The sequence below is a fragment of the Plectrocnemia conspersa genome, unplaced genomic scaffold (assembly GCF_051122295.1).
Source record: "Plectrocnemia conspersa isolate PC_06_02 unplaced genomic scaffold, ASM5112229v1 ptg000008l, whole genome shotgun sequence".
Lineage (NCBI taxonomy): Eukaryota > Metazoa > Arthropoda > Insecta > Trichoptera > Polycentropodidae > Plectrocnemia > Plectrocnemia conspersa.
In genome coordinates, this window is record NW_028277172.1 from 1,034,870 (window position 1) to 1,049,591 (window position 14,722).

At 34.2% G+C, this 14,722-nt stretch overlaps 1 protein-coding gene across 7 annotated transcripts in view; it reads right to left on the bottom strand.

Annotated features, from left to right (window-relative positions):
* The window catches only part of PMCA (plasma membrane calcium-transporting ATPase 3), a 198,763-nt gene that overhangs the window by 145,492 nt on the left and 38,549 nt on the right, over positions 1–14,722 (bottom strand). For all 7 annotated transcript variants that reach the window (XM_088191137.1, XM_088191128.1, XM_088191136.1 and 4 more), the window contains exon 2: positions 975–1,017. The gene's annotated coding sequence lies outside the window, so the exon portion shown is untranslated. The remainder of the gene's footprint in view (positions 1–974; positions 1,018–14,722) is intronic.

A 14,722-nucleotide genomic window follows, 5' to 3' on the forward strand; every position in this document is an offset into this window, starting at 1 on the left:
ACGACACACGAGTGTCAGAAAAAAATTCATTTTTTACAATAGCTCGACTGTAAATGTAAACTATTTTCGAAGTTACTTCCAAAATATATATGTTAATAATGGGGAAGATTTACGAAGAATTACGTAGGTGTTTATAAAAGCTCAGAAACTGAAGTTGGATCACCTTTATCTTTGCTCACAATTAAGCCAACATCAACGGAAAGCGAGCGAGTAGTCACAACGGCAGAAATATTCACTAAAAAAAATAGAAATAGACTGATTTGTCTTATTTTTTTGCCTAGCAAAAATAAAATATGTATCTTTATTTTTATAATATAATTTTACAATTGCTATTTTTTATATTTAATTAAAATTAATTGTTATAAATAATTAATAAATATATCATTAAATATGCTTTTTAATTTATTTCATTGATTAGACAAACGTTTTAGAACAAGGTGCGACGTATCTCATACTAAAACGCGGGCGATTGCAAATAGCTTCGCGGTCGATCGTGATAGACCACTACTGACATGTACCAATGACACAATTAATTGTATATTTTAATCGCTATATAGTGAATGAAAAAAATAATTTCTTATCAGTATACATTATTCAACACGTAGTGACTCACTGTATACAATTTTCACGTTATTTACACCTTCGACACGTCGATCGCGCAATTCTTGCACGCAACGACACTTGCACACCCTCCTATTCCCATTCTGCACAGAGGGTTCTATAGCATCCGCCGCTTTATGCAAATGGCGATAGAAAACGCGACAGGAGGTCGTGCAATTCAATTAGCGACTTCCTACTACTACCACCGCCGCGTCCCGGCACGTAGCAGTAGGAGCTACGGCGCCTAGTCACGCGTCACGGCAATAATTATCTAATTAGTTCTGCGAGCCGTAACTCAACGGTAAAAGTAAAAAATCTAATAAGCTTAATGCGTTACGATGATGCGACGTGGGGGTTGGGGGAAGAATAATTACCTTAATCTTGCTAGGAACAAGGCACGCCCTCAGCTACCGACACCTGAAAGAGAAATAAAAAAGACGGTTAGTTTAGTTTTAGTGCACGATAATAGAGCACGTACTATATAACAACATGAACAACTTGGTTTATTAAAGTTCTGACGCCGACAAATCACGCGAAGAATTTATGTATAGGAGACCAAACAGTTATACGACAAGTGTACACGTAATTAAAAATAATTTCATATAAATACTTCATGTTAGTTTTTCACACAAAGCTATTATAACGTTGATATACGCGAACATTTGATTTATAGTAGCTTTAATATTGAATAAGTGCTGCGTGTAATAATAGTTCGACGCTTCTCTAAGTATGTTAATAAACAAAATTGCCGCATATGGGGCGAGTAAAATCTTCGTGTGATACACGAGAGAGTATTACATGCCAAAAAAGTAACTGTGTGGTGCGCATTGTGGTCAGGCGACATCATTGGCCCTTACTTTTTTTAAAACGATGATGGTCGGACTGTAGCGTTCAATGGTGAGCACCATAACCGGTTCGTTTTAGCACGAAATCAAAGATATTGATGTGGAATACAACTTTCAACGTGGAATATTTTGTGTAGAAATTTCCTAGCTCACATTAATTCACGTTTTGGTGACGTCAACTGGCCGCCAAGATCGTGCAATTTAACGCCGTTAGTTTTTTTTTGTAAGATTGCGCTAAGAGTTGTGTTTACGCCGACAAACCCGAAACATTGAAGCATCTAAAAACCAACATCCGATATACCTCGCGAAATGTGCAAAAAAGGATTGACTGCTGCAAAAGGTCCAGAGGAGGCTATTTAATTGCTATTATTTTTAATAGTTAATTAAATACATAAGTTCGATTAACATTTTGTTTGCAAATTTTATTTAAAAAAAAATCTGAAACTATTTAGATCACGCTCCATACCCAGCTCGATTTTATTTTAATTATTCACATGTGAGATTAGGAAAATCGAGGAAAACCTAATCTGTGATGAACGACCGTGTTTATAATTATATACAAAATCATTAATTCTGATATCCCAGATACGATAGAAATAATTGTAAAACACTAGGATCTTTTAGATATTAGTCACAGACTTACACCTTTGGTGTTGTTCTCAATTTTTCAAAAACACCCTATGCATCGTCTAAAAATATACTGCTAATCATGCGAACACAATTAGCCGACGATGAAACTGGATGGGCTGTCACGTGAACGTAAACGTAGACAGAGAAATAAAAATAAAGGATTAACCCCGTGATCGCGCAGGATACTGTCGTTTTTTTTTCCACGTCAACAGGTGGAGCCGACTAACTACTACGCGAAGCCGTAATACACTTTTACGGTTCACGTGACGGTAAACACATCGATCTTAGGTGCGTTACAACACGCTTAATTGCGTAAATCGGAATATGAATCGGTGAAGCGATGAAAATAATTTATCATACCGTGATTTTTTTTAAGCGCAGGTATTGCAATACCATAAATGATACTCTGCGTATAAACGCGCGTAGTGTAATTGGACGGTTGTGTTCACACGAGTACAGAAGTGTACGGGTGCACGCTCTTGTGAACACGCCCGTTCAATTACATGCATCACCGAAGTTCTCGCAAACTTTTTGCATTTGCGGTTCGTAATATTCAGTGTCGTGTGAACAATCGATTAAGACTCGAAATCGGTGTTTTCTAAAAGTATACATACTATTTTATATATAATAATTTGTATCATAAATTTAATAGTATTAATCATGATGACTTTATTAAGTGCATAATAGGGAGGCACGGGAAATCTATGAAAACTTTTCCATGACCATACGTTCAATAAACCAAAACGTATTAGGAACTCAGCTATAAAAAGCATAAAGTCAAAACTTTCGGCGTTTAGTGTTCGCCGCTTCCGATATACGCCCTAGAGCGCTGAGAGTTCTCGAAAAACATTCGCGTACCTGCTTTTTCGCTACAGTATGCCTAGAAAGTATTGATCCGCTCGCGACAAACGAACACACCTACACGTCAAAGCCTCGCTCGGTCGCTACCCGTGCATACCCACCGCGAAAGAAAATTTCCACCAGGGCCGCAATTGTGTCGTTTCGCTTTTCCATACCTCGCATTTTTTAAAAATAGTATTTACACTACTTACTACTGCACACCTCACTCTGCTGTGTTCAATGGCCATTGTGTAACAAGACGAGTGCTCGCAAACGATGCAACGCTAAGACGATTATATGCAGGGGCGAGAATTAAGCACAGCTGTGTGTACCTTGTCAACCCCGTGACCCAAAAAGTCTATAAGGGTATAAATAAAAAAATAAACGCGTCAATTAAAAATATTAAATAAATTAGATTAAAGAATTGACTAATTTTATGATTTTCTGACATTGCATTATGCACACTACAATTATATCGATTGGTTTTAAAAAGTACTATTCTAAAAAAACACTAGTGAGATATTCCATTATGAACATATTTAAAAAGAAACGTTAATAAAATAAGGCTAACATTTATGAAGTTGGAAATGGATATAAAAAAACGTTTTAATTACGGTACTCATATGATATCGGTCGCATTTTATGCCTGCACTACACTCTCTGGAAGTTGGCCAAGGACGGAGAATATAGTGAGTTACTTCGGTCGAGTTCGGTTCTATCCGCTCTAAAATCTCTCGGAAATTGTCCGAGGTTACCGAGAACAGGAGTAATTGTCAGCAAAAGGACCGGAGTCAAAGGTTCCGAAGTCGGAGCTGCTCTTTTGAGCGCGAGCGGCGAGATACTTCCCCTTTCGCTCTCTTGCGTGTTAAGTGACGACAGTGAGAGAGATAGTGATATGGTTTTTCGCAAACTGAGATAGAACGAGTAACTCGGTTCAATTTCAGTATGCGCGTAGGCGTCCTATGGTTAACACGCACGTCGAGCGCTGCATCGTGGTCACGCGGTCAAGTTATAATACCACATGCTTATCGGGGACTGCAACATCTTCAACATCTTTGAATATTTTAGGGCACCAAAAAGGATTAATTATATTTTTGATAGTATATTCTTCTAACAGATGTCGTTATTATATTTTTTTCATATAAAATTAAATAATTAAAAAATAATTAGTGGTACTTGATTTTGCTAAAAAAATCGTTTCGAATATCCTTATGTATTTTCCTAGATCGGTTTATATAAATGTCACACCATTACGAATTCTTATTTAGAATCGATGGCGACAAATTCTAGGATAGTCACAGATGTGGTGTTCGTATTCTGCAATATCATTTTTATGCCTTATGGCATTTTGCAAAAGCCGACAAAGATTTTGCGTAAATTGAATATTTACGACCGAAAAGTTTTCACTGATATTGTATTGGTGAGTGCCCACACAAACTTTTATAATTATCAGCAACGTAATTTGAATAATATGACAATTTAAAAATTGCGATTATTTGGCACATTTTTTGATTGCGCGCAAATATGTCGGCTGTACGTGACAGAAGCCGCCGTCCGGACGACATATGAAATTTGCGAAAGTGTGGTCGCTTACTCGAAGTCGTAGGTCTCGGCCGACTTCAGTTGTAACTTCGGTTCGGATAACTTCCAGAGAGTGTAATGCAGGCATTACTGCAAGGGCAGATATTAAAAACATTTGGAGAACAATGTACAACGGAAAATACGGCACACTAATGCCGTTCTAATGCTGATTACTTGCCAAAACACCGACAAATCCTGCTCATTTAAGCATGAAATCTTATTCATAAAAACCATATAAAATGTTACTTGATAGATCAACATAGATACATAAGGCAAAGATTGACCTTCAGTACTACCGGTATTATAAAATAAAATACCGGTAGTACTGAAAATATATATTTTTAAAAGCTATTATGCCCTGCACATAAATGCAAATAAATAAATAATCATAGCCCAAAGTGGGCCTCGGCCACTTTCATGGCGGCGCTTTTCATTGTTTCAGCGTTTTTCATACTTTTAATTAAAAAAAAATATTAATCAATGAGTTGTCCGAAATGCTCCCACCATAGTTTAATATACTTAACGACATCAGTTTCCTGATACAACTCGTTGTAATAACGTCACCCAGTACCATCATTGTACTAAGGCCTGAAAATCTTCCTCGCAGCGCTCTACAGTACAATCGTATTCCAGGATTGATATTGACATATTTTTTTACGTTAGTGAAAAATATAATTAAGATCACATAAACACAGACAAAAGCTTTTAATTAAAGACGTGTCATTTCGGACAGAAACGGTTTTTGTAAATGGAACGTCGAAGTACCAGAATACCGTCGGCACACCCAGAGCCTTCCACAATTCTACGCGGATGAGCCTTCCAGAGACTGCGCCGAGGTACGATTTACTCATGACCGACATGGTGAAGACGAGATTCATCCACGGTACCGGCACTAGCTTTTAAATACCCATATTTTTCTTTAGGATAGCATAAGTATTGCATATGACTTTCGCATGGAATACATGTTCCACCCCACCCGCAACCTCTCATTAAAATCCAACATTTAATCTACTTTCCCGAGCGATTGTATAATAAGCATATTATAATAATTACTATTATTATTATTTAATCCATTGCCATTGTTAGGGTCAGGATCAAATATTCGCCAAAAAAAAATCAGGCGTGCCAGATATAGCATGAGTGAGAGTTATTCAAAACTACCATTATATGTAAAAGCGCGTATCAATATATTAAGCCGACACATGAAGGCAATGGCTAGGGGGCGCTAAACATCGTACGTATTTGTTCTAAATGCTTTGGAAGGTCATGATTTTCCTTAGGATTTCCCACCAACACGCACAGCGGGGGAAATGGCGTAATAGACACACATCGTCCAAGACCCTGTTGGAAACATTAACGCCACGCTGATTGATTGATTATAGGCAATTAAAACACTCTGCCAAACAACGACAGATATATAACAACGGTGACATTGCGTGGAAAATCCGACACATTATTTTCCATTACAGAAAATCCAATTTAATTAATACGAGAGCTTTCGAGTGCATTGAGGGGAGCTTAGAGCGACCGCGTGCGAAACAATGAAGGGGTAGAAATCGCCGGTTTGCGACAATATCCGTGAGGTTTTTTTTACTTTTATAAGTAATGCGCCTTTCCGCATAAATTGCCGTCAGTTACTAAGCATGAAGATTCAACCTTCTCGTAATAATTCAGAGTCAAGAAGGTCGAGTCGTCTTGACTCGCGAGAGTCAGGGGCAGGCGGTCGTCGGATCGCGTTTCACGAGCGACAAAATTCGCTTTTCCGCAACACTTTTCATGGTTAATAATACAAAACAGCCGCTGACCATAATATAATCACATTACCGCAACGTTCCAGGAATGTGTAATACAAATGCAAGTGGAGTTAGCTATTATGTAACTAAAAATATCTTAAATTTTCCAGATAACGTATGTACAACCTTACATATTAAATATGTAATGAATCTAGTTACATATGCTGTCCTCCGTTGGACCCATATCACTTCACGAATGAGGTGAATTTTCCGGTAAGGAAAATCTAAAAATGTTTTAGTATTACGACTACAAAAAATAACAATAAAAAATGCGTATATATCACAATTATTTTTCATGAATTTTGATAGGATTTCACAATAATTAATATATCTGATATATCAGATTTTGCTACTTAGAGATTGAAAAGTGCTGAATCTAATGTCATCAGAGATGAAAGAAAGAATCAGATGCATTTTTAATGCGAAGTAGGATAATTGCTTCAAAGGAAAATATATTTTTTATTGTGTAATGCTTCCTCTACACTCTCTGGAAGTTACCGAACCAAAGGTCTACCGAATATGGTCGAGGTCGCCGAGACATTAGAGCGGGCAGACCCGAGCTCGACCGAAGTAGTCCCGAATTAACACATTATATTTTCCGTCCTTGCCCAACCATGGCCTACTTCCAGAGAGCGTAGAGGAAGCATAATACAGGCATGGTATGGGCTAAAAATATAAAATTTTATTTTATGTGCGCTGCGAAAAAAATAAAAAAACGTTACTTTTTTTTTTGTTCGATTAAAAATGATGGTAATTGTTTTAAGGGCGTGCGTTACATGCGTTCCGCACGCACACTTCTTCTCACTCACTCTCGTCGCTTAACACGCGAGCGAGCGAAAAGGAATGTATGTATCTCACCGTACGCGCCTGATAGTAAATACTTGAATATATGCCTGGCAAAAGCTGATTCGTGCTTTATGCTCATAGAATTGCGCTTTGCTCTCATAATATCGCGCTTTACGCTCGAAACCAAATTTTTTTGTTAGTTTATTATTTATAAATCAAATAAAATACCATGTTTCGTACATTTTATAATATTATTATTAGATAGTACATTTTAAAAATGAACTTAGTAAAAGTGAAAAGTGATTTTTTTATTATTTTTATTTAAAAAAACAATTTAGTACTGTAGAAAATTAATCGGCAACTAGAGAATGCATGTGCAACTGAAAAAACAGGTACTGAATATAACGTCAGTTGAGGAAATCTCGTTGAAAAACTACAAATACCCCACGTAAGCCACATATTACAGAAGCGGGCGTTTTCATAAGCACAGATAAAACATTTTCATTCTGCACGCCCCGATTGCCATGTGATTAATTATTCCATGTGCGGGTCGTGACCCGCAAAGGGGTCAGATCTCAAAAAATTATATATTGACCGTTTTTATTTAATTATAACTAGATACATAAAAATCCTAATCGACAAAAAATGACACACCCGACTAGCTAATTACTTTATTTTATGCCAGCGTAAAAATATTAATAATACCTGAATCCCATATTTTAAAAAAATTTCTATCGTGTCTGAAAGATCTGAATTGATGATAAGCTTTTCTTAGATTTTCCTAGTCTCACTGATTATTAATTAAAATTTATTGTATGCTCTGAAAATAATTCATAAAATAAATGCCACTTTTTATATTTCAGTTTTTTGTCTAACTACTTACTTAATAGTCATTGATTGTGTTAACATTATTGTAACGTCTGTCATTTTGCAACGGAAGATTTACAGTATATACTATTTTAGCGGTCACTAGGTTGCAATTAATTCTGTATGCATAAGAACAATTAGCAAGAACAAAATTTCACAACTTTACTGGAGAGTAATATAAATAACCTAATGACATGTATGATGAATATCGTGATTGGTAATTAAAATAATGACATATATTGATTGTAAACTACAATAGTTTATAATTAATAAATTATATATGTCACTGATGTTTCACTACATAATTTAGTTGTTGATTGTGTTTACCCAGTTATGAAGTTTTGATCAAAAAATATTCAAAATAAAAAAATAATTGACTGAAATGAAAGTGACTGAATTTTGTGGTAGTATCAAATTTCACGTTATATTGGCTCAATATTAAATTCTATGTAAAAGTTACATATACCGATCGATAGATTGATTAAATTAGCGTTTATAAATAAGTATGTCGTTCGTGAGTCACTGTCATGGCTAGCGTCGTTTATATCATTAAATACTATCAAATCAATAAATTAAATATACATAAAGCAAATATTCTCTATAAAATGGTTTATTAAGAAAGTAAATATGGAAACACAAATTTATGTGACGTAATGGAAATTAAAACCTATTATGTTTTTTTCTTGGCAATATCATATTCTCATTGAACATATAAAACCAACAGAGGAACATACATACATATAATATGGACGCCAGGCAAATATTTTGTGATTCAATATAAATTGTGACAATTTTCTACAGAATTTATTACATAAGAATTATCATTAATAATCAAAGAGTAACATATTATAGTAAATCATGAAATATGTTTTAAATGTTTTACAAAAATTGACCAATTTTTATATGAATATTAAAGGCAAACTCAACACGCAATGCGTTATCTCCGTTTCTCCCACACCCAATAGCACTAAGATGGCTAGGTTCAAATATATTCGCTCTCTCAAGTGACGAAAGTGAGAGAGATAATGATATGGTGTATCGCAAACTGAAGTAGAACGAGTAACTCGGTTCAATTTCAGTATGCGCGTAGGTGTCCTATGGTCAACACGCATGACGAGCGCTTCATCGTGGTCACGTGGTCAAGTTATAATACCACATGCTTATCGGGGACTTCAACAGACTTACTGACATCTTTGAATATTTTAGGGCACCAAAAGGGATTAATTAGATTTTTGATAGTATATTCTTTTAACAGATATCGTTATTATATTTTTTTTTCATTAAAATTAAATAATTAGTGGTACTTGATTTTGTTCAAAAAAATCGTTTCGAATATCCTTATGTATTTTCCTAGATCGGTTTATATAAATGTCACACCATAACGAATTCGTATTTAGAAACGATGGCGACAAATTCTAGGATAGTCGCAGATGTGGTGTTCGCATTCTGAAGTATCATTTTTATGCCTTATGGCATTTTGCAAAAGCCGACAAAGATTTTGCGTAAATTGAGTATTTTCGACCGAAAAGTTTTCACTGATATTGTATTGGTGAGTGCCCACATAAACTTTTATAATTATCAGTAGCGTAATTTTAATAAAATGACAATTTAAAAATTGCGATTATTTGGCACATTTTCGATCGCACGCAAATATGCCAGCTTTACGTGACAGAAGCCGCCGTCCGGACGTCATTCATATGACGGCATATGAAATTTGCGGCAGTGTGGTCGTTTACTCGAAGTCGTAGGGCTCGGCCAACTTCAGTTGTAACTTCGGTTCGTAGTTACAATTGAAGAGAGTGTAGTGCAGGCATAAAGAGAACGTTGCTTCAATCGAGCGCTGACGTCCCAGTCAATACGTTCAAGAATAAAGGACACGATCTATGCCTGCAGCTTAAAATAACCGAGCATCGACACAACCCCTCAGCAACTTAATACACGCTACATCAAAAATGCAATGAATTGTATCCTGTGATTTCATACAATAAAATCCATATTCAAGAAACGAATACAAACTAACGTATCGTACTAAACGCAAATCGTCCATAAATAGTTGAAGTTACACGCGCTCCGCATAACAAAGCCGAGCACCTTCGACGCCTTATTGAAAACTTTGGTCATGTGCATACTAAATCACTATCCCTGTTCGATCGCTAATTAATATTCATAAACATTTACAGAACTTTGAATTTGATTATCTCGAAACATGGTTGAGGTGATCCATAATATTCTTAGACGGAAAGGATTAAACATTGGTCATATTTTTACTAAATAACTACAATATAAATACCACTATTAAAACAAAAACATTTAATTCAGTAAAAAAACACTTACTGCATAGTGAGTAATAAAATGTTTACGTGCAACACCTTCTATATGAAACGTTTTAGATTGTTATTTTATAGTCAAGTTTTTACATTGTATTTTTAAGTCTACTAGTGTATAATTATGTACATAGTATGTGCTGTTAATATTTTTATTTAGACTTATTAAACAAAATTGTTTATTAGACCCTAAAAAGCAGTTTACAATTAAGAGGGTTAAGGTCAACGTTATTAATTATACACAATCAATCATTACCACAGCTTCAAGAACACAGTTATCAATGCAGCAATGAAACGCCACAATCACAGAAAAAATCTTTCATTCTCACATTTTTATTAATATTTAAAAAAAATATTAATGAATTAAATACATTGTGAACGCCACGATAAGCCATCGTTTTTGTCCATTATGGCGAGCAATAAAATTTTGGAATACCGTCACGCGATAAGCTGAATATTGCAATAAAATTAAAATAGTATCTATATAGTATAATATTTGTTACAGCGAGGCTCGATATACAATAAATAGACGTTCAATATGCACTATGCGATAACGCACGTTCGCATTATTGTTTTGTGTCATCCGTTGTTGGAATTGCAATAGAAGTAACACAGAATCGCTCAAGGTTTGGCTCGAGTTAAATGCGTTTCGCATTAACGCGAGAGATAGGAAAATGCATTACATAACAAAAAGTTAAAATAGAAGTAATTAATTGCGTTGGCATTGAAAGATTCGGGACTTGAGCATTGCTTCCTATATCAAATATAGCTGTATTTTTAGAACATATATCAATAAGTTATATGTATAAAAACAATTATTTTTTAATAAATCTAATATAGACAAATAATCGATAAATTTGTGATATAATGTTGGAGAAGATTGCTCCAAATCAATTAGAAAACAAAGAGAATCAATCTATACATGAGAGGCCAAAGAAAAATGCACGAATAAAGAGTTAAGAAATATAAATTAAAATACGTCAATTCGTTAATAATTTCTAAAGAAAAAAAGTAAGGTTAAAAATGCATAAAACACAAAAATAAAAAAAATCACATTTTGTGATTAAAGTGGGATATAACGAAATTTTAAGACACGATTACCGTCGTAATTTTTATTGAATTGACATGAAACTTCATGAAATCTCAACTAAATTGAATTAGTCAAATTGATCTTTGCTTGTTGTAAATTGGTGGCTCTTGAAAAACTTGGAATATTATAAAAAATAAAATAAACACGTACCTTTTATAAAAATAATTTATATAACTATATATTTTAAATAGCTATATAAAAAATAAATAGGTAAAAAAAGAAAAAAATATTATATATTATATTTAAAAAACTACAGAAATATCTAATTCTTGCTTTTCGTTGCCGAGCGTTCCGGCGCCGACATAGTCTCGACCTGTTTAAAGGAAGCTCAGGGCTCTTTCTTAACCGGTCAGGAACTATGATCATAATTTTAATAAATAAATTAATATTACGACTTATAAGAAGTGTGAATCGAATAAAGAAAGCCTATCTAAACCGAATTTTGACCAATAGGAGAGCGCAAAAAACAATTATCACTTCTCAGAAGTCAAAAATCCACGTCAAAAGCAATAAAATCGTGTCGGCGCCTTCGCAGTGGAAACGCTCGTTACCGAGCGTTCCCACTGCGACGGCGCCGACACGATTTTATTGCTTTTGACGTGAATTTTTGACTTCTGAGAAGTGATAATTGTTTTTGCGCCCTCCTATTGACCAAAATTCAGTTTGAATACACTTTAACATATACTCTCATATAATATCGGTTAAGATAGCTATCATATTTTTAAAACATAGTGTGATATAGAAGTGCAGACTAAGTATTAAGCAATATGCATATGTCTTTTTTTAGAGCAGCATATAATTTCACTGGTTCAGTTTATTTTTTTGCTAGTAGAAATATGTATGTATAGGTGAAAATGTATCTAGTGAAATAAAACTTCACTGAAAAATACACATTCACTGTACGTAATTGTATATATTAGTATGTATAGAAAAGTTTAAATCATATCATTTTACTAGCATCTGCCAAATATTATATTTTAGAATAATATTTTTACTATAAAAAATATAAATCTACCAGTGAAAATGTATTCCGGTACAATTCCACATATTTAAAAAAAATATTTTCGGTATAGATTTGAAACTGTTTTTTTTTTATTTATTTTTTTGAGGAATAACCCGAGAATTTCAAGTTTAGAATCAGGGACGTCTTTTCAGATTTTTCCAGGGGAGGAGTTGGCCAGTCAGTAGTCGTTTTTTTAATATTCGATTTCATTAAGATTCATAGTATTTTATTAAATGCCAAATTAAAGGGGGAGGGCATGCATTTTTCTGACCAAATTCAAAAGGGGCCAAATGACATCCCTGTTTAGTTCAAGATATGAGGATGTTGGCGGGCCAATTGCATCGTTTCTTGAACTCACCCTCGAAACTTATAGTAAAACGCTTGACAAGAAGTGTTCTGGCACATTTTTTGTTTAAAAACACCCAGCGTATACATATTTCGTTGTTCTAAGAAGCGAGTGCAACGATTGGCTGGATGATTGCTGAATGATTTTGATCAGCAAGCTTTGCAGCCTTACATAATACTGGTATCTAAGGAGGACCGGGCAGACACTCGAATCTGTGACTATTATATAATTATAATTCCAATCGATCATCACAAATTAAGTTTTCTTAGATTTTCCTAATCACGCGGATGGATATCGTAATGATTAATTAAATCGAGTCATGATACATGCTATATACATAAAAAGCAACTTAAGCTCATAAATAATATTATATATGTAAAATATAAAATAATACAACTAAATTAAAAAGTAAATTTTATAAAATATAAAAATATTGTAATTTCTGGGTTTTTTAAATATATATTTACAAAAGGGAGCGCTTCAGTAAATTTGATTTCTGAATCAAAATTAGTTGTGATCGTAGATGTAAGAAGACTAACGCGTAGTCCAAATTTGACTTGAAATTAAATTTTATAAAATACAACAATATTATTTTCACGTGTAGTAATTGATGAAGGTGGTTTTCAGTTAATTTGTATTATGTACTTGGTATTTTTCATAATAAAACTATTTTACTTAAATTTGATATTTCGAAACAAACATGATTTATAAAAGAGCTAAAATATAATACACTTTTGGCATTGAAAGCAGATGATTAGCACACGTTTTTTATGATAAAATCTATTTTAAACAGTCATTCGATACGGGTCTCAAAAATCAATTTGCCACAAAAATGAAGCGTGCAGAGAACGCGCGCTGTAAATATTTTATATGAGACATATTTTGCGTGTGTATTATCCATTTTTATGGTAAAAAACCACCGTTTGAATTTTGTAAATCGATAAAATTCAACATATTGTACACGCAGGTTATGACGCACGCGCATCGAGTACTTTATCAATTAGAAATATGAGATGCACCTAAAATGTTGACGATTCCCGATTTACGTCACAGATATGGTACATTCAATTGGCAATCGAATAGCGGTGAACAGTCGTACGAGGCCGATATCTAAAATTGTGCATAGCTTTGTTTCATGCACATCATTATTCAGTGTTGATAAGCAGTGCATAAGCGCAAACTAAGTTCAATTGATGTAGAATCAAATTAGACGATTTTGAGCGCTCGGGTTAATTACATCAGTTAACCTCGAATTAATCGCAGTTGACTTTCTTGTATCATTGATGCGATAACTAGCAAAGCGTGAACCGCAAGTGGTTTAGTGGTCACGTAAATATCACAAAATTATTTACATATCTCGGCGATGTAGATTAATTGGTATGCCGGGAATTTGCATTTGGAATGTGTGTAATCTAATGGACTAATGAGATTTCGTGTGAGATACCGCATGATTTACGTAGATAATTTTATAATAGCTAGATGGCGCGTTTTAAAATATAACAAGAATAATTAATTGCACTATGCCTAAAGCTTTATAAATTAGGCAAGAAACACAAAAATATTAACCAATAAAATGGGTACAAAGATATTTAAAAAATATTTGATTAACCTCTAAACAGATATGATCTTTGAAACAATAGTATTTTGACCATTAAGATTAACATTTCGTGAAAGTAATAAAACCATTTGTTTGACATTTTATAACAATCAGTGTCTACCAAAAAAATATGGTATTTATTTATGTAAAATAATACTATGTTTAAAAGAGAAAACCAGTCAATGAGTCGATATTTTGACTCTGCTATTTTGTACTTTTTATGCCTGCACTACACTCTCTGGAAGTTGTTTGGAAGTGAGACCTATGACTTCGAGTAAGCGACCACACTGCCGCAAAGTTCATATGCCGTCCGGACGGCGGCTTCTGTCACGTACAGTCGGCATATTTACGCGCGATCGAAAAATGTGCCAAATAATCGCAATTTTTAAATTGTCAAATTATTAAAATTACGCTACTGAT